Raw genomic sequence first — 22038 nt, 5'->3', positions numbered from 1 at the left:
GTATGAAACGATCTGTAACCCGTATTTATAATTATTTATAACCTTAGAATCTCAATACAATGACTGTCCACTGATCATTAATGCTTGTATATTACAAAGATGCTCTCGTGTTGTCTCATGGATGCCCATGAAGGTATTTTGAGATACAGGGACATCAAGTTTGAGACAGCTTTCTTTAATAATTCTTGCCTTGTCAAACAAATTTCCAGGATGTGCGAATTTGGAGCTGTCTCCTGGCGAAGGGCTGATATTCTGCTTACGGGAAAGTCTCATCTTGTACAGTAATCATACCTGATATGTAAGAATTTTGTAAATCTTTTGATTGTAATGCGAAGAAATTACATAATATTTCATTTTTATAATTTTATAAAATGTTGAATGATTTTCTATTTTGCGTGTCATCTTTGGGCAGTGACCATGCTAGTCTTCTTCGTATCGTTCCAATAGTAGTATATGCACCGCCGAAGCGAATTAAGGTTTCAATTCTTTATGGTCTGCCACCATGGTTATTCCGTTCGAGCTCCGTCGGTGGGAAAAAAAAGTTCACCACCAAAATGATAGCTGGCAGAGTAGGAGATATGGTAGTATACCATTTCTAATTACTAGATCGGGTGAGTTGGCCGTACGGTTAGGAGCGCGCAGCTGTGAGCTTGCATCTGAAAGATAGGGGGTTCGAATCCCACTGTCGGAAGCCTCGAAGATGGTGTTCCGTGGTTTCCCATTTTCACACCGGGCAAATGCTGGGGATGTACCTTAATTAAAGCCGCGACCGCTTCCTAGGAGTGGAAAGGAAGCGGTCGCGGCTTTAATTAAGGTACATCCCCAGCATCCCCAGATATATATATCACTAGATTATGTGACAGAAGTCTGGGTTCAAATGCAGATCTCTCCGTGGGTTCGTATGGAGTGAGGGCAATATGACGCTGTTGGTGGTGATTCGTCTGATGGATGGATACGTTTAGCCTTTAACCGACCCCTTGGTGTCATTTGACAGGACCTGGTTTCACCATTCTCTACTTCATTATCATAATGATTCGACACCCAGTCGGCCATGGACGTCAACGAATATGGCCTGAACCAGGCCACTCCTTAGACCACACGCAATCAATCAATCAATCAATCAATCAATCAATCAATCAATCAATCAATCAATCAATCAATCAATCAATCAATCAATCAATCAATCAATCAATCAATCAATCAATCAATCAATCAATCAATCAATCAATCAATCAATCAATTCCTTTACCGCATATTGACAATATTTCAGCAGAATTATTGTAAAAGTTTCGACGTTAAAGTTGTAACTCAAATTGGTGTTTCACTGCGGAAATACCTACAGCCATATAAAGTGATTAACAGTTACTCCTTAGGACAGATGTTTGTTGTTCTGTAGAAAATAATATGCTGTAAAATAATTCAGTCAAGAAGTAAGAGAGAGAGCAGGTGGTAAAGTGAATCCAGCAGATGCTCCGCACAGTTTGGCGCCGTTATATAAACAGACGAGTTAGCGAATTCATACTATATTCTGCAGATGTCTGAGTAAGTGATGTTTTTGCAACAGTCGAATATTACCGTAAGAACGGGAGCAAAACTCGAGAATGTGAAGATGGATGACTTGACAAAGAGCAGTTAGCCACCTATCCAGAGTAGCAAATTTAGGTTCTAGGTATGTTGTCTCTAATGATTTGTTTTAATATTATTATTATTAATTATAAGAATATAATTAATAATAATAATAATAATAATAATAATAATAGTTGCTAGTGGTTTAACTTCTCACCAAATCATACAGGTTGTTCGACGAAGATGATACAGTAAAGTACTAGGACAAGGAAGGAAGCCATCGTGCCTTAATTAATACACTCAAAAAGTTTCGTAAACCACTGTCGGCTACGTATCTATTAATGAAAATCCACAGCCTTTTTCCAGTCATTTGACCGGGTCAGGGATGGAATGAATGAAGCCCCCATCTAGCGGCGGGGATAGGTGCCGGCTGCCGAAGCCTGTCGCACTCCTCTGGGGCAATGATAAATGACTGATAGATCAAATAAAATGTTATTGGAGAGTGTTGCTAGAATGAAAGATGCCAGGAAAAACCGGAGTACCCGGAGAAAAACCTGTCCCGCCTCCGCTTTGTCCAGCACAAATCTCACATGGAGTGACCGGGATTTAAACCACGGTATCCAGTAGTGAGAGGCCGGCGCGCTGCCGCCTGAGCCACGGGGGCTTCTGCTACATATCTAAAACTGGTTAATTAAGTCAATTCCAAGACAATACGGAGATGGTACCTTTTTTAAAGCCACCGTTGGCTTATTTTCTGCTCTTGTCACTATTAGTTAACAAGTTTCAAACTAGAACAGAAACTAATGTAAACCAGGTTGTGGGCACGATACTCGACTGCTATTCTCACCGGCTTCTCACCAAAGCGGCCGCGGTTCGAATTTCGACCAGTGTACGTGGGATCCCTGAAAGTAACTGTCATGTGCCTGCAGCATATCAGAAAAATGACTTCAAATCAAAACTCCTTTTTTACCCAACTCTTTTATACTATACTAGAACCCATCATTCTACGATGAAAAATAATTCCAGATATTTATTTCAGCTATAAATAACTTTTTTGAGAGTAGCCATGATTTATTTCAAGAGTCTTGCTCTCTTGTGGAAACCGCACTCAACGTGACAAGCGAGCCACCATCTCGTGAATTGCCGGGATACTTCGGTTGACATCGAGTACTGAATAATTTATCAATTTCGAAAAATCCTTCATAACGAGAGACTTTGGCGACATGGTAAATCCAGGAATAAAGAATCTAAATTATTAATAAATCTTAGGTGAAGATAGAATTCCCAGGGTAAATATAAATGCAATTAAGCCTGGAGGAAAGTTGGCGTCATACACGCGGATTTGGGACACGTGTCGAGGTCATTTTCTGAAGAATGACCGCGAAATTACGTGTCAGAAATAAATTCATTACGCCCGTTGCAAGTATGGGAAAAATATAAAATTAACACCATAATGCATTATAAGTCTGTCTGAATTTATGGAATAAATTTCAAGAAAATTGGTTCAGTGGATGTGGAATTAGCAGATTGCACCACCGAGCTTCATGGTGAGGGTGGCGTCCTCTCAGAAGGTATAAAATAAATCCCATCAACCTACTTTTACTCATTCTATCTGACGGTCTGGATGGTGAAACGCACGTCGCTCGTCTGCAAGAAAGTGCGGGGTTTAGTTCTCAAAATAACTTGTTATATATTCGTGTCAATGGTTCAAGTAGAATATTAAATGGAAGGTGATAGAAATTTTCCTGAGCTTCCGCCGACGAAAACTGTGAAGGCTTAGATATCTGTTTAAAATACGTAGCTGAGTTCCTCTCTGTATTACTTTGTGTGTGTTTGATATTGTCAAAGGGAAGTCTGGAGGCTAACCAGTGAGGTCTGATTTTTGTTGTCTATTGAAACACCTGGCCAGTATTGGGGTGAACTAAAGCAGAGTGCTGGGAAAACAGTCGCAGTTGCTAGTAGAGAAGGAGGTTCGTCGCATGTTAATACGCGAAGAAAGTGCGTCATTTGCGGTATTAATTGATAGCGAGTGTAAAATCTGTGTATTTTAAGTTATATATATAAGAAGATGATGTCTATTGTAGCCATAAACGGCTAAACACGAGGGCAGCTGGCTAAATATGGCCGGAATCTCCAGGATGACTACTATTACAGGTCTGTGTCTACATTTTGTATTAATGTTGCAGAATAGAATTTGTTTGTCCCAATAAAAATTTTCAGTGCGTGTGTCGAATTAATATTTAATAATGATCAGGCGAATGTGTTATATTTCTGGTCGTCGTGTGAAACTCTACAGGGCAGTAAAACTCACGTCGAGAAACTGTAAAAATGCGAAGTTTAAATAATGTTTTATCATTCTTTGAGATATTGTTCAAACTGAGTAAAGTTAGGAAGGTGATAACTATAATGTAGCCGTGGTGAATGCAATAATTTCGAATATCGCGTGAGTTCAGAATTTGTTTGTCGAAATAATAATAATAATAATAATAATAATAATAATAATAATAATAATAATAATAATAATAATAATAATAATAATGATAATAATAATAATAATAATAATTGTCCCGAGGTTTTGGTGGATCAGCAGAGGTGAAAAGAAGGTGCGGGCTGGAATGGGTCCAACTACAAGTTCGAAAGATGAATTAAAATGTAAATAAAGGTTATATTTTCAGAACAGCCAAACTTAACAGATTGATATAGACTTTGAACAAACAACAAATAACAACAAGTTAAATCAGGTACAAGATCAAAAGGCCAAGATTTAGATAGACTTTGACAATCTGGGACTCAAGCCCTAATTTTTACAATTCCTGAGCACTCAGCTCACAATCGACATCTTACCAAAGGGCAGAAATTCCCTCAATACAATGGAGCGTTTGCTTCCACCTTTAAATCTCAAGCCTCTCTGAGGCACGTTTACCACAAGAGAAAAAAGCTAACCCGCTCTCAATTTTTCAAGCCTATTAAAGGCATTACCTAGACTACAGAAATCACTGCCATCAAGGCACAACTTACAAATATAAACAGGAGTATCTCGTACCCAATCTACTGGGCCTTCGTGGAAAAGAACAAATTAATTAAATGGCCCCACAATACCAAGATGAGTGGAGGCGTAACCTTACACTCCTACATGAAGCTTGTTAAAACCTAAGTGGTGCTAGGCCGATAAGCGGGGGCTATTCCCATACTATGGAGGTGACACGAATGCAGAATAAATTTAACACATTAAGAAGGAATAGAAGAACGGTTACAAAAACGTAGTCACCTCAAATTCAAGATGAAGGGGAGCTCGAGAGGGTAAGGCACTCCCTAACCCCTATTTACTGTTAAAGTTATATGAAAAGACCGGAAAGATTTACATGTTTCAAAGGATAGTTTACATATTAAAGTTTTCAGACCTGCCCCGTGAGATAAACTGCTGAGCTGGCAAGAAATAAAGATGTTAAACGGTCATTACCTTATTGAAGAACTGCTGCCAGAAGAAAGGGCGCTTCCCGCCCCCTGATACATATTCACACACAGAGCTAGATGTTGTTCGAGTGGAAAAGAGCCGAGAAAATCAGCAGTTTTAAACCCTCGTGGAAGATTCGAGACCTTTCATGAATAATAAAGACACACCCACTCAACTTTATTGGCTAGCTAAGAGATACACATGGAAATTCGAAGAAGAAAGCTATGATTGGAGGAAAATTAATTACAGAAATTACTGATTGGTTAAATCAAAAACTGGCGGAAGGAAAGCTTAATATTGCCAACCCACAAATTAAAGAACAAAATTTAGTAAAGACAAAAATTTTGAATACAAAATTTCTTGGAGGAAGTTCATTCCTTCGCACCAGGGTGCATGATCCTAGTTTTTTTTGGCAGTGACATGTATGAGAGAATGTCCACACTTCTTGATCCACCAAAAGAACAAAAACAAATCGAAATACACACAGTGGCATCTTCTGAGGAACTGTCGAATTAATTCAGTTGTCAAAGTTCAGAGTTTCTCCGGAAGAGAAGTACTTTATTGGCGGGAGATTTAAAATTGCGGCGTAGAGGTGTACCGCCCGGTACAATAATAATAATAATAATAATAATAATAATAATAATAATAATAATAATAATAATAATAATGCTATTTACAGCAGGATAACATTTTTCAATGTTAAAAGTGTGTTTATCAGCTATGTTAAGTAAGATTTGCGTTCGTCTCGAAATCCAGTGGTCTGATAAATTTATATTTATTCGTGGGAAGGAAGTTTTTGTGACACCGTGTATGTCGGTGATATAGGAAATCACGGTAAGTTACTGTATCCTTGAGGTCCGAAAGTTGTAGTAAAAATGAATGAAAAGGATTCTTATAAAATAGTTCGTCACGGGAGTATTGAGGTAAAACGTTTTGAAACAGGAATAAATGGATTGTGCCGGAATGGTATTGTTGTGTGTGTCCTCCGCGCCTACAACCTCCGCAGCCCGCCCGACACATTAATGTTTCCAGAGACCACGAGGCAGACTGCAGTGCGCTGACGTGATCGTTTGTGACGTCAGCCAACGTTCCTCGCCTCTCCAGGACTCCTACCGTGTCCAACGACCAGACTACACCGCAAGTCAGACACGGAGGTACCCTCTTAAAAATGTGTTCTGAATAGGTGGACTGATTCCTGGCCGTGAGGTTTCACCTCTGGACATTGACTCACTCATCCTGCATCCCGTAGCCACGTCGAGCACCCATCCAAGCATTCTGCTACTCACTCAAGTCCCCTACAGTGCTCCGACTCCAATCATAGCATTCTGCTATTTATGAACACTAGACGCAAGTTCCTGGCAAGTTATACGCCTCCCGTTAGCATTCTGCTAATACGAACTCTCTCTACAAGTTACACTTGTTATTATACATGACCGATCGTTTTCGACTATCAAGAACATTCTCTCATTTGAACAGACTGTCTCATCAAGACAAGATTGAATGCACATAGGAATCGCCATTTGTACCTATGTAAATAATACTCAGGCCTCCAGCCTACTACCTTATATTAATATTAAACGTGTGCAACTCAACAAGCTTCAAGAAAAGTTTCGTTCTATTTTATGTACATATTGTATAATGTGTTGAAGCAATAAACTTTTATGTTGTGCCTTGTATACTGTACCGGTTACGACCTGTACATGCATATTTTTTGAGAGTTAATTGTATTTAATCATCACGCGTATTACTCCGTGCAAGCCTGGTTTGTTTACATTCAGCAGGACGAGCGAGCAAGCTGAGGACAGCTGTATGTGTGACGTAGCTGCAGGGGCTAGTTAGATCACCCGCCTGTCATGCCACGTGCAGCTGGCCTGAACTCGTATGTTCTAGATTCAAGCGTCACACCTTCCCGAACATTCGACGGAGAAAACATTTAAAACTCCTATAATAATTATGGTAGCGACTTGAGCAACATGTCATTTTAAAGGGAATCACATAAACGTCGCAATGCTTGAATTTCAAGAAAATCCGTCGAGGGATTCAGGAGATAACCAGCTTCACGGCATATGTGACGTAGATGTCCCCAAACCGAATATAAGGAGGGCTCAATATAGCCTGATACCTCAGTCAGTCAGTCAGTCAGTCACAGTCGAGTAGTCAGCGTGGCTCTACGGAGGCTATCTTCGTGTGGTTATAGTCTCACTGAGGAACGAATTCTTGTAAGTCTTTATAAATGGGACTTGTAATATTTCCGAGTGTTGAGGAACGAATTCTTCTAAGTCTTTATAAATGGGACTTGTAATATTTACGAGTGTTGAGGAACGAATTCTTCTAAGTCTTTATAAATGGGACTTGTAATATTTATCAGTGATGGGCTCTAAATTTTCTCCAGTGATTTTTCAAAGACTTGTAATATTTACCAGTGATGGACTCTAAAATTTCACCAGTGATTTTTCAAAGACTTGTGATATTTACGAGTGATGAACTCTAACATTATTCAAAATTTTCATGAGCATAGACTTGTCATTTTCACCAGTGATTTTTCAAAGACTTGTAATATTTACCAGTGATGGACTTTAAATTTTCGCCAGTAATTATTCAATGACTTGTAATATTTACCAGTGATGGACTCTAAATTTTCACCAGTGATTTTTCAAAGACTTGTAATATTTACCAGTGTTGGACTCTAACTTTTCGCCAGTGATTATTCAATGACTTGTAATATTCACGAGTGATGAACTCTAAATTTATTCGAAGTTTTCATGAGCATAGACTTGTGATTTTTGCCATTGATGAACTATAACATTATTGAAAGTCTTCATGAACATGGACTTGTCATTTCCATGAGTGTTAAAGAGTGAATTCTTGAAAGTCTTTATGAACATTGACTAGTGATTTCACTAGTGGTGAGAAAACTAATTATTCAAGGTTTTCGTGAACTTTAACTTATAAATTCTGCGAGTGACGAAGAACACATTTTCGGAGTTTTGTGAGCATTGACTTTATCAACCTCATTGTACTTGGGTAATGTGATTACCTGCAACATCGTCAGGAACCATCGGAGGTTATCCCGAGCATCGGGAATTTGAGGCGTATTCCATGCAACCAACCGGGATGGTCCGTCCGCATCTTGACGGAGTACTTGGGCATCTTCTGGAACGTGTTCCAGCCGGTGCGGCCTGGTAAGCTGGAGACACGGGCCATTTAAAGGACAGTGTGGAATACAACCCCTATCTACCATGGGGTGATGTGCAATTTAATATGCATTACATGAATAAACTCTTATCAAATCAGATTCAAACGTTTCTTGTAGATAGGACCCTGCCTCCTGTACCAAGCCCTAGCTAATATTCATCCAGTTTAGCCCTGAGAACTATTCCATGCTGACGTTGAAAATAAATCTTAAAGTCGGGCTCTTTTACTGGTACAATACGAAGTTCCTTGTATACAACACAACAAAATTGGCGACGAGGAAAACTTCGTATTAGGTCTCGCCAACAAAATTGGCGAAGAGGAAAACTTCGTAGTAGGTATCGCCACCAAATTGGCTACGAGGAAAACTTCGTAGTAGGTCTCGCCAACAAAATTGGCGAAGAGGAAAAGTTACAAGTAGCCACGCCAATATCAACAATATTAGCGACAAGGAAACGTTACGCGCAGACACGCCAACACTATTGACGACAAGCAAACATTCCAAGTGGTTACGCCATATCAACAAAATAGCTATGGGACACAAGTTAGCCACGCCAACACTCTGCTCACATTTCGTATTTGCAGTCCCATTCCTCCCAGTGTACGCCCCGTTCGAACTGAGGACATCCGGTCAACATTTCACGGTTCGCACACCCCACTTGTTCTCCACTGACTTCTCGCTGCGCGCTCTCTTTCTCACCCACAGGCGATCGTTGAAGGTCAAGCTTCCAGCTGGTCTCCCTACACGCTCTCTCGCAAGTTGTGCTCACTGTCTCATCTGTCAACATGGCTAGTACCGAGCAATTGGCGGCTAACTTACAGGCTTTACAGAAGCAACAACAGCTCTTCATGCAACAGTAGCAGTCCGGATTGCTTACAGCCATACAGGCTCTCTCTTCCTCCGCACAAAACACCACCGTTCCTCCATTTTCTGCCTTCGACCCAGAGAAAGAAGAATGGTCAGTGTATTTAGCTCGACTTCAACAGCATTTTATCTGCCGCTCCCTTACGGACGAGAAGCGCCAACGAGCTCTTTTTCTCAGTTCTGTAGGAAATACTACCTGCGAATTACTGCATAAATTAAGCCCCGAAGAAAAAATCTCGTAAGTTCCTTTCGCAACGTTCCTAGCATACATAAATGCACGTTATGCTAAGGATCCTCACATCGTAGCAGCTCGCTACAAGTTCTTTCAATGTAGAATGAAGCCGCACCAGACTCACACAGAACGGATTGCGGAACTACGTGGTCTCGCCAAGCATTGCAAATTTACCTGTTCTGAGGATGGTTGTAGCACGCCCTACTCTGATTCACTCATTCGGGACATGGTTATTCTTCATACTCCCCAAGAAAAAGTTCGTTTCCACGCTGTCAAGAGTAGTAACCCTTCTTTGGAAGAAGCGTCTTGCCACAATCTATGAGATGCCTACCAAGACTGCAGCTGAAATAGCTACCAAACATGAAGTCACTCACGTATCTCATACGGCCCGCCAGCATTCTGCTCCTTCGAACCGCCAGGTCGGCTCGCTCCCTACCAAGCGTTCCCGACCAGTTCATCCACGCTCTTCTACGAAGACACACATTTCTAAGAAAACTCCTCCGCTCCTGCCTTCCTGCAGAGGATGTTTTAAGCATCACGACCGCCGTGACTGCCGCTTCATCAAGTCCACCTGTGATCGCTGTCATAAAGAAGGACACATCAAGACTGTCTGTCAAAGTACGTCCCGCCCTACCAGTTCTCATCCTGCGAAGAAAACTCTTCAGAAGACACGACAGGACATGGAAGTTGATCAGATCAACCTCATTATTCCTACAAGAAATTCTCGTAAGATCATAATTCCGATCGTTTTCCCAGATCACTCTACTGATTTTCAGTTAGACACTGGTTCGCCTGTCTCCATCATAAATCTGGCTACATATCACAACTTAGGTTCGCCGTCTTTCTCTCCTGCTGATGTCCAACTTGTTACTTTTAACAAGAAGAAAATTGATATTAAGGGACAAATCACTATTCCAGCCAGATATAAAGATATTCATAAGGTCGTTACCTTACTAGTGGCCAATAACTACACTACATCTAATATCCTAGGCATGGACCTCTTCAATTTATTCGGTTTTCAAATACATGACAACGTCAATGTAGTCTCCGCCTTACAACCTACCTCTGATGTCACCGATCTCCTAGAGCAGTTTCCAGAAGTCTTCGACTCTACCTTACGCACAGCCAAAGACTACACAGCTCATATACAGCTGTAATCAGGAGCCAAGCCTCACTTTTTCAAAGCACGTCCAGTCCCACTTGCACTTCAAGATCAAGTTACTCAAGAATTAGAGAGATGGATAGCAGCCGGTATAGTAGTTCCCGTCACTGCCAGTAAATGGGCTACTCCACTCGTCGTAGTTAAAAAAGCTAATGACAATCCGCATTTGTGGTGATTTTCGCCCTACAATCAACTCACAGATTGAAACCGATGTCTTTCCGACTCTCCGTCCTGAAGACTTATTTCGCCGTTTAGCCGGTGGACAATTCTTCTCCAAAGTGGATCTCAACGAAGCTTATCTCCAGATACTTTTACACGAAGAATCCAAGCAGTGCCTCACACTGCATACCCCTCTTGGACTTCTACAGCTCCAGCACGTACCTTTCGGTGTCTCTTCCTCCGCTGCGATTTTCAAGCGCTATTTAGCACAGCTTACCGCCTCCATTCCTGGTTGTGCTAATTACCTTGATGACATTCTTGTGATCGGCAAAGATCATCAAGAACACCTGCATAATCTGCGCCTCCTACTCACCAAATTGAAAGAAAATGGCCTACGTGCTAATTTCGCTAAGTGCACATTCTTTCAGCCTCAAGATCTCTACCTAGGTCATATCCTTGATAAGACTGGCATTCGACCTAGCGAACGGAACGTCTCTGCTATTGTCAACATGCCCGCACCGCAGAACATCAAACAGCTCCAATCCTTCATAGGAAAAGCGAACTATTGCAACAAGTTCATTCCACGCTTCGCTTCAGTAGCAGCTCCTCTGAACGCCTTACGCAAGAAAGGTGCTAAATTTCATTGATCTCAGCAATGTCAACATGCCTGGTAGACTATCAACAAGGCCCTCGTCCACGCTGTCAAGCTGACTCATTTTCAGCCCGGTAATCTCCTCACTCTCGCCACGGACGCATCTGATTATGGACTCGGCGCCGTTCTCTCCCAGAAGGATCGTCACGGACAAGAACGTCCTATAGCCTTCGCTTCGAAGACACTCAACGAGCATCAACGTCACTACTCTCAGATAGAGAAAGAAGCTTTAGCTATTATATTTGGTATTCGCCGTTTCAACGAGTATCTCTATGGCAACCATTTCCTCATAATTACTGATCACAAGCCTCTTGTTGACTTATTCCATCCTGGTAATAAGATCCCTGCACATTCTCTAAGGAAATTTCAAAGGTGGCCCATATTCCTTTCTGACTACTGCTATCAGATTGCCTATCGTAGCACATTCCAGCATTGTAATGCTGATGCTCTCTCTCGCTTACCTGTAGGTCCTGATACTACTTTCGATTCTCAAGAATCTGAATGTCTTCAGATAGACATAGAACTTGAAGATGCAGTCTCCAGTTTTCCCATTGACGCTACTTGCATCACCAAAGCGACTGATAAGGAGAGTACACTAGCTACAGTACGTACTTATATCCGCAACGGTTGGCTTCTTCAAACCAAGCTTCCTACCAGCCTTGCACGTTATCATCGTCTTCAGCATCGTCTCACGACTCGTGCAGGAGTTATCCTATTAGAAACAGACGCCCTATTCCGAGTGGTTATCCCACTTAGTCTACGCAAACAAGTTCTCGACTTGTTACATGAAGGTCATTGGGGAATATCACGCACCAAGCACCTCGCCCGCCAACACTGCTATTGGCCCGGTATTGACGCCGACATCGAGAAACTCATCCGCCACTGTGACCCGTGTCAGGTACATCAGAACGCACCGTCATCTGACCTCGCTCCATGGCCTCCTGCTACTTCTCCTTGGGAAAGAGTACACATAGACTTCGCTGGACCTTTTCTCAACTCTATGTGGCTCACAGTGATAAATTCTCTATCCAACTTTCCTTACGTCGTAGAAATGCATTCTACTACTACAGAAGCTACCATTCGCGCACTTCAGAAGATTTTCACTACTGAAGGTTTACCTCAAGTGCTCATTTTAGACAATGGACCCCAATTTACTGCCACTAACTTCCAGAACTTCTGTACTCACAATGGCATTCGACATATTCTGGCTCCGCCTTTTCACCCTCAATCTAATGGTGAAGCTGAACGTTTTGTCCAAACTTTCAAGAGAAGCATGAAGGAAGCTGTATATTCAGTTTACCTAAGGACCAAGCATTGTTACAACTCCTAGGAAGATATAGGACTATGCCTGGTACCGACAACCTCACTCCAGCTCACAAGCTCCATGGACGCCCTCATCGAACTTTGCTTTCTTTGTTACAGCCTCTTCCTGCCCAGCCGCAGCGCTCGCAACCTAAGTTTCACGCCGCCGACAAAGTATATGTCCGGACTTTCAAGTCCAATCCTCCCTGGATACCTGGTATCATCTGCCGTACCTTGGGCCATCGTCTCTACGAAATCCAGACTGCCGAGAAACGCATCTGCCGCCACCAGGACCAGATACGCCTCCGCTATCGTCCATCTCTTTCTGTTGATTCCCTTGTAACAGCTAAAAAATCCATTGCAGACCGAGCTCTGGACCATTTAATCAACATAGGTTATTTTCAGGACGATGCTACGCCCCTTCGCCCAGACCAGGCTCCGGACAACACAACAGACACGGCCGACTCTCCAGCGCAGCATCGCTGCCGCCAACAGCGCGGTCGCCGCTTCGCGCCACATCGGCGTAATTAGGAGGGGAGGGTGTTGTGTGTGTCCTCCGCGCCTACAATCTACGCAGCCCGCCCGACACATGGATGTTTCCAGAGACAACGAGGCAGACTGCAGTGCGCTGACGTGATCGTTTGTGACGTCAGCCAACGTTTCTCGCCTCTCCAGAACTCCTACCGTGTCCAACGACCAGACTACACCGCAAGTCAGAGACGGAGGTACCCTCTTAAAAATGTGTTCTGAATAGGTGGACTGATTCCTGGCCGTGAGGTTTCACCTCTGGACATTGACTCACTCATCCTGCATCCCGTAGCCACGTCGAGCACCCATCCAAGCATTCTGCTACTCACTCAAGTCCCCTACAGTGCTCCGACTCCAATCATAGCATTCTGCTATTTATGAACACTAGACGCAAGTTCCTTGCAAGTTATACGCCTCCCGTTAGCATTCTGCTAATACGAACTCTTTCTACAAGTTACACTTGTTATTATACATGACCGATCGTTTTCGACTATCAAGAACATTCTCTCATTTGAACACACTGTCTCATCAAGACAAGATTGAATGTACATCGGAATCGCCATTTGTACCTATGTAAATAATACTCAGGCCCTCAGCCTACTACCTTACATTAACATTAAATGTGTGCAACTCAACAAGCTTCAAGAAAAGTTTCGTTCTATTTTATGTACATATTGTATAATGTGTTGAAGCAATAAACTTTTATGTTGTGCCTTGTATACCAAGTTCCTTGTATACAACTGGTATGTTGGGAGAAGTTGTGTAGATGTTGAAGGCATAGGAAGCCTGTATTTCATGAGTGATGCCGCCGTGATAGGCGATGAAGATGAATTTTAGAGACAGGCTATATTTGTCGATGGCGAAGAATTTTTGAGACAGGCTGTATATTAAATATGATATTTCTGAGGCAGGCTGTATTGAGATTCCGTTAGCAATCCGGAACAGCTGACCGGGTGAAGGTTGGTTCGAAATGAGTGCTTTGCGACGCACATTATGATTTCAAATCAAGATCTCCCAGTGAAAAACAATTTCTGTAGAAGATTATAGCTCTTGGCAGTTAAGTCCAAATGACGATTTATGTAAACTCAGCATAATGAATATTATAGTACGCGATCTCAAGAATAGAGGGGCATTCTAAATGCACGGTTTGTGTTATTTGACTGTTATAACAAATTTTCATTCAGTAAATTTCATGTATTACGAGACGATAAATTATCATTAATTCGGAAACATTGTGGGATGAGATATTGGACGTTATTAAAGTGATGGTTTGGCTGTGTAGATGCATTGAATTTCGCTTAACTGGATAGTTTATGGATACGAATGTTTGTAATAGTGAGACGGTAGGCGATTTTGGGCTTCACCCTAGAATTAGTGTGTGGATTTTTGTGGTGGTGATGATTTCTGTTTTGGCGATACTCACGTAAAGTTAGACGTGTATTAAAATTCATTATTATTTTTCCAAATTTCACTGCATATGTCGAGATCCTGTTTGAGTTGTGGATTGTTTGCCACGCATTATTTATTTTCAATTTAACGTTTTATTGGCAAGATAGGGACTTTCTTGCATTTCCAGACTTGGGTTCATTCAGTGGCAAGATTCGTTTCATTGTGTGTTACAGCTTGGACAAGGTTTCCAGCTAAATATCAAAGAGTGTGTTTGAAGTTACGATTTCGCCTGACATTCTAGAAGATGCGTAGACAACCCAGTTTCCGCTCGACGATAGATTTAGGACGTCACATGTTATCATAGAAGTATACTGATGATAAGACGTCCCAATTTACGCTCGACGACAGCTTTAGGAAGGTGTGTGTGTACATAGAGTTTAGTGTTTGGGTGTGTAGACATTATGTAGGCTTGACGTTAGGTTTAGGGTGTCGTCTGTACATATTCAAGTCTTAGGTTAGGTGTTTTTGCGAAGTGACTTGAACGATTGTCGTGTCTGCAGTAGTGTATGCAATGCGAAGAGTGTCAGCTAAGTAATATTGAGGCATGTTTCGGCAAAACCCTGACAAGCTGGACGGTGCTTACATAAGATTATGGAACCACTAGTGGCCTGAACGTGAGGGTTGTCCAACATTGGATACTTAGCTAATGGTTATTGAGTATTACTGCTGTTTACCACGCGCGTTTGAGTTAATTGAACTTCAGTATTTTAATTGATTCACGGACTTAATTGTTTTGTCGTTAAGACGTCCAATTGCTTTGTTAGTGTGCGTGTTGACACTTAGCTTATTTATGTGAGACTTGAGTTACGAATGCGGGTTCGATTCGTCAGCTGGGAATATATTTTATTTTCAATTTTTCGTTCTTTCATTTTTATAATAGTTGATTGTGGTCGATCAATAACTCTGTAGTTAGTTTGTTGGGAAGAACATGAGTAGATGGAACTGTAATGGTAGGCATCAGTTGTAATATGGAAAGACTTCCGTAGATTGTTTTGGTATTTTATTTTTTATTTTTAGCATGTGGACTTGTAATTTTATTAAACTTAACGTAACCGTTTATAACCTGAAAATTGGTTTTATTAGAATATTTTTCAAGTGATTTACCACTTTTTCTTTAACTTCAGTGTTTAGCATTTCTTCTAAATGCATGATGAATAAGTGTTTCCTGCATTTCGCAGTTTTGTTCCTTCAGAACGACGTAACGTAAGATCCTCTCTGACCGAGTTTGTTTTGGTTCCTTCTGAACAGCTGTTTGGGTGATGCATGTTTCAGCATCGGGATTATTCCATAACTTAAGTGTGTCACGAGATGACAATACATGGTGGAATTTTTATTTTTAGTTATGACTGCTGCTGTTAACTTGTAGTGAACACCATGCTTTCCAGTAGTATTTAGCAACCTATCCAAAGCAACTGATAGTCAATTTGGTTCGATTAAGGGTCCATTCGGCGGGTGTTCCCATATCCGACAGGGTATTTGACTGGTGGATAGCCTTAATTAAATGTAAATCTGGAATTCTACTTGTTTAAGGTCAGATTTTCCACGGATCGTGTGGATTAATTCTCAGTTATTGTTGGGATCAATAGGTGCCCGATTTTCAGGTTTTATTTTCGTTTTCGAGTTTTCGCTGTCCACTAATTTGTGATATTTTTTAAGTGCCCGATTTTCAGGTTTTATTTTCGTTTTCGAGTTTTTGCTGTCCACTAATTTGTGATATATTTTAATTTCCTCCGAAGAAAGTTCTTCGATAAATGTAAGTGATAAAAATCGCGCAATGCAATGTGACTGCATTAAAACGTTAAAGGATTAAAATTTTTTGATGATTGATTTTATAACAGGATGTTTTTGAAAGGTAGTAAGCACATATTTGCTCCTCATTTCAAGTAGTTAGGCCCTCTTCTGAACCCCATCGTTTGGTTAAGATCGTGACCGAAATATTCCCGCTACTTTCCCAAGATTTAAGAGTTAGATATTGCTTTACTGCAGCAGCTGTGGCCAACCAACGATGGAATGGTAAGTCAAGGGTTCAATACCAATCATTGCTCCTCAAAGTGAAAGAAGAATTATGTACCAGAACTTGCGTAAATAAAAAAATACCAGGTCGAAAGGATCTGGAAAATACTTCCTAATGAAACTGCATGTCGAAAGATTGATCCATTCACCTGCACGATTAAGAAGAAAAGAATCTCGTATTTCTTTCACACCCTGCGAATGCCAGGAAATCGGCTTTCATGACAACTAGTGGTGAGAAATCTTGGAAAATATACAGGAGGGCAATTGATCCACGAAATTCATCAAGGCCTCAAAGCAGATGGACTCGAGATAGCAGATGTAGAGTGCAAAAATAAAATTAACTAAAATTAACCTCCTTCTTAACGCCCATAAAACGTCAGCAGAAATGACACAGAGAAGGGTTATAGCTATTTCGGACGAATTTAGAAAATTACGATCGGAACGAACGAAAAAGTACTGGGCAGATCACAGGAACCAAACAGTACAACCTTTACGGAGGAAGTGAACGTTGGACGAACGAAGTTTCCCAATGTGGCCAATAAATAATACAGTAATACTAAGCATTGTAATGGATATTTATTTGTCCAGTTAAAGGCACTTGTTAAAAGTTATAATAAGATTAATATTTAAAGAATTATACGTCTCAAGCACATTAAAATGCAGTAGTCGAGCGTTTTCGTTCGTTGGGACAATGACATGACAGACACATTCTCACACTTCTTTCCATTGCAATTCCAGCGCTTTAGAACAATTTTGGTATAATCTTAAATTACTGTATCTCTCTGATCTGTGCACAGAGGCCGAGGTAAGGTCAAAACTTCAACGGTTAAACTGAAACTTAGCGAAAATTCGGGATAAATTTGTATTTAAACCCTCATGATATACGCATCTTGAGGAGTGAAGTATTTTCGCTAGAGTTATCCTGTGGTGAGTGATTATTGTGTTTTAACATTTCCACTGGGATAGCAGTGCTACGATTTTTCAAACAATAGACGAGACGATTTTCTTGTCATTCTTCTTCTTCTTAATCTGTTTACCCAGGGTCGGTTTTTCCCTCGGACTCAGCGAGGGATCCCACCTCTACCGCCTCAATGGCAGTGTCCTGGAGCTTCAGACATTAGGTCGGTGATACAACTGGGGAGAATGACCAGTACCTCACCCAGGCGGCCTCACCTGCTATGCTGAATAGGGGCCTTGTGGAGGGATGGGAAGATTGGATGGGACAGGCAAGGGAATGGGAAGGAAGCGGCCGTAGCCTTAAGTTAGGTACCATCCCGGCATTTGGCTGGAGGGGAAGTGGGAAACCGCGGAAAACCACTTCCAGGATGGCTGAGGTGGGAATCGAACCCACCTCTACTCAGTTGACCTCCCGAGGCTGAGTGGACCCCGTTCCAGCCCTCGTACCACTTTTTCAAATTTCGTGGCAGAGCCGGGAATCGAACCCGGACCTCCGGGGGTGGCAGATACTCACGCTAACCATTACACCACAGAGGCGGACTTTTTGTCATTCAACTTTTGAAATTGTAACTGTGATCTATATTGTATTATGAGAGCAAGCTTAATATTTTATTAAATTTGAAAGTAAATATTTTATTCATATAATAACAAAGTGGCGGTGTAGGTTAAATAGAAAAAACGGCATAAAGTCAAGTCACTATGAGCGTGCAAAATACCGACGGTTAACAATTTTCAGTAATTTTTCTTTTTCTATGGCCTAAGAGCCGCTCGTTCGGCTGATGGCCCGCCTAACCCTTCTGGGTTAGGAGTTGAAATACCTTTTTGATTTGATTCCATTACCGACGGTCAAATGGGTCAGTCTATTGCAGAACTTACTCGGTTAGTACAAAACCTTTCTACACATGTTTCCTCACCTGATAATAGTACTGTACTTATGTTTCAGAAATCTTTCAGAAAGGCGCTTCTAATTTCGATGCATTAAAAATATTACGCTTATACTTCTAGTGTTTGGAAAATTTCTTCAAGCTGGGAGGAATTGACTTCGATTCTGCTATATGCAAAACTAGCTGGTGTAGCCGTGCTTCGCTACGGAATTCTACATTGTGTAGAGAATTCTAGAGCCTCCGTGGCTCAGGCGGCAGCGCGATGGCCTTTTACCGCTGGGTTCCATGGTTCAAATCCCGGTCACTCCATGTGAGATTTGTGTTGGACAACGCGGAGGTGGGACAGGTTTTTCTCCGGGTACTCCGGTTTTCCCTGTCATATTTTATTCCAGAAATACTCTATAATATCAGTTCATTTCATCTGTCATTAATCATTGCTCCAGAGGAGTGCGACAGGCTTCGGCAGCCGGCAAAATTCCTATCCTCGCCACCAGATGGGGGTTTCATTCATTTCATTCCTGACCCGATCAAATGATTGGAAACAGGCTGTGCATTTTTTCATACAGAATTCTAGATGAAGTTGTATACAGGTTGTGATTGAGACTGAATTAACTCGCACAGTAACGTATGTACTCAAAAATTATTTAGGTGCCTTCCCCTAAACTACCATTGCATCCAGCGTGAATAAAGTTATTTATAGACTAGACTGTACTGCCTTATTCCTCATCTTTACATACTGATTTACATCAAATTCTGTTCTCCCATTTTCTCGTGGCTCGGCATTGATATAGACTTAGCAACAAAAGTCGAAATTCATGAATATCTCTGTTATCATAGCCGGTACGATAAATATATAAGACATAAATGATCAAAAATTCAATCTATGTAACTTTAGTTGTGGACTGTACATTATTTATCGATAGGATCACTAATAACATAGATTTTTGAGAAATGGCTTTTGGCCTTCCTCTAAACTACCATTTCATCAGCGTGAATAAAAGTATTTATTGCCTAGATTGTAGTGCATAATTCCCCGCCTCTATATACCGATTTTCATTATTACTCTTCAGCCAATTCATATAAACAGACAGACAGACAGACATGACGAAAAATTAAAAAGTGCATTTCCATATTACAGTGGACATGACCGATACAGAAATACCATTCTTTCTTAACTCTGAGCAATGCACAGACGAAACTTTTATTTTATACATATAGACAAGGAAATCACAGGTACTTATTAATTCTATTTATTCTAGACATCTTAATATAGTTAGTTTAACTACTCTAGAATTACCGAGTTAAGAAACCTATGAAGAACCCATTAAGTGATTTTCATATTATTTAGAACGCCAAAGAGATATTCTCAAGCAGCAACATTTATTCTTCCCTGAACTCAGGCTCCATTGGAATCAATTTATACATTTATAGCAGCTTTGAAAGGCCTAGCGAAATCTTCCGAGTTTGAAGTTGTTGTGAGAACGGACATTGCGAGCAATATGTTTTAAATCTCCTACCTAGAGCACAAATCGTCAAATCGGGACGCATCCTACAGCTAGCTAACATTTCATTCACGCATGCAGTCAATACAGCTCTGTTCTTTCTATCGAGTTTTTAAGATTCAGAAACGTGATTTGAGCCTCCGTGGCTCAGGCGGCAGCGCGCCGGCCTCTCACCGCTGGGTTCCGTGGTTCAAATCCCGGTCACTCCATGTGAGATTTGTGCTGGATAAAGCGGAGGCGGGACAGGTTTTTCTCCGGGTATTCCGGTTTTCCCTGTCATATTTCATTCCAGCAACACTCTCCAATATCATTTCATTTCATCTGTCATTCATTAATCATTGCCCCAGAGGAGTGCGACAGGCTTCAGCAGCCGGCACAATTCCTACGCTCGCCGCTAGGTAGGGGCTTCATTCATTCCATCCCTGACCCGGTCGAATGACTGGAAACAAGCTATGGATTTTCATAAAAACGTGATTTAAGTGGTGTTACAGGTATCTCGAACTCTTATTCGGACATTAACATTACTTACAGATTAAAGTAGTCGAAAACTCGTAGGATAAAATTATATTACTAAAAAGGTAGGAAAGTTGATTTTGAAGATACGAGACTTAAAAATCGGTTTTGTGGTCGTGACAGTCATTTCATGCTGGACTGCAAAGTGAAATATAAAGTTAAATATGTGAATTGCTTACGGTGTAGTCATGTTGAGAAGGTCTGTATCTTCGTTCTAGTGAAGCCTGAAAGATCGTCCAAAGTTAAAAGAGTTTCAGAAGAAAATGAGGAACAGTATGATAACGATTCCTAAGAAAACACATTTAATAAAGTAGAGATTTCATCAATTAAACTCATAAAACCTGTAAAAACAACCTATAAACATTTCGTCACTATAAAACAGGGCCTCTCAAACGCCCAAAATCTCACGCGTGCAGAGCGAGGCGCAAGAGCTCCGTGCACTGTGCATCGGTGCCGCTCGGTATGGCTCGGATCAACGCTTCGTCTCTGGGCTACTCGGCTATGCTCGGCTCTACTCGGCTATACTCGGCTCAACTCAGCCAGGATTTGGAGCGCTACGGCGCAAGTGGTGGAGAGGGAGACAGGCGGAGCGAGCGAGACAGGCGTGGGGAAAGAGAGAGACAGCGTTATTGCTCCAAATCGAGGAGTGGGGGTCTGCACTCTGGTCAACCAAGCCAAGTCGTCTTTTGCACCGTGCACAGTGCATGCACCACGGGCATGCACCCTGAGAGGCCCTGCTATAAAACTACAAGACTTGGAGGTGCTGTAGATTCCAGAAGTCCGGTTCCTGTTCTTTCACAAACTGATTTTGAAAAGTTGCACCTTGACATTCCGTTTCTTCCATTTCAAATCATACTTGCGAACAACTCATGGTCATGGAGGATAATGTACTTAAAGTGGAATTTGAAGGAATCTCATACACATAAAAACTGTAGATCGTAAAGCGACCTTACTCGCCGACAATAGGATGATCCTGGAATCACATTCTCAGATTAGACTTAAAGGAAGTATCGTCTGTTCCTTCCAGCACAACACGAATTTGAATAAAATTTGTGAAACCGAGATAGCGAATAACATTGTAGGAAAATTTTCTGATGTTCTTGATCAAGTTGTTGGGAAAATAATGAAAATCCACAGCCTGTTTCCAGTCATTTGACCGGGTCAGGGATGGAATGAATGAAGCCCCATTCTAGCGGCGAGGATAGGAATTGTGCCGGCTGCCTAGGCCTGTCGCACTCCTCTCGGGCAATGATTAATGAAATGAAATGAGATTGGAGAGTGCTGCTGGAATGAAAGATGACAGGGAAAACCGGAGTGCCCGGAGAAAAACCTGTCCCGCCTCCGCTTTGTCCAGCACAAATCTCACATGGAGTGACCGGGATTTGAACCACGGAACCCAGCGGTGAGAGGCCGGCGTGCTGCCGCCTGAGCCACGTAGGCTTTGAAATAAATATACAGTACGTAATTCATGGGCTGGAGGAAGTAGCAGTTTATTTCGGCGACTTCTTGGCACAGGGTTCAACGTTAGAATAATGTGAAGCACGACTGGAAGCATGCCTCGAAAGACTACGCAAATATAATGTTCACCTCAATACAGATTAATGGGGA

The 22038-nt window shown here is 41.6% G+C and overlaps 1 non-coding gene across 1 annotated transcript; it reads right to left on the bottom strand.

Moving 5' to 3' along the window:
* Positions 1–367: 367 nt before the first annotated feature.
* Positions 368–472, bottom strand: LOC136859331 (U6 spliceosomal RNA). The gene has a single exon (XR_010858974.2). It is a non-coding gene; the product is annotated as a U6 spliceosomal RNA (small nuclear RNA).
* Positions 473–22038: the final 21566 nt, after the last annotated feature.

Source organism: Anabrus simplex, chromosome 1 (assembly GCF_040414725.1).
Source record: "Anabrus simplex isolate iqAnaSimp1 chromosome 1, ASM4041472v1, whole genome shotgun sequence".
Lineage (NCBI taxonomy): Eukaryota > Metazoa > Arthropoda > Insecta > Orthoptera > Tettigoniidae > Anabrus > Anabrus simplex.
Note: the sequence above shows the minus strand (reverse complement) of the source record. Positions and strands in the feature narration are given on the sequence as shown.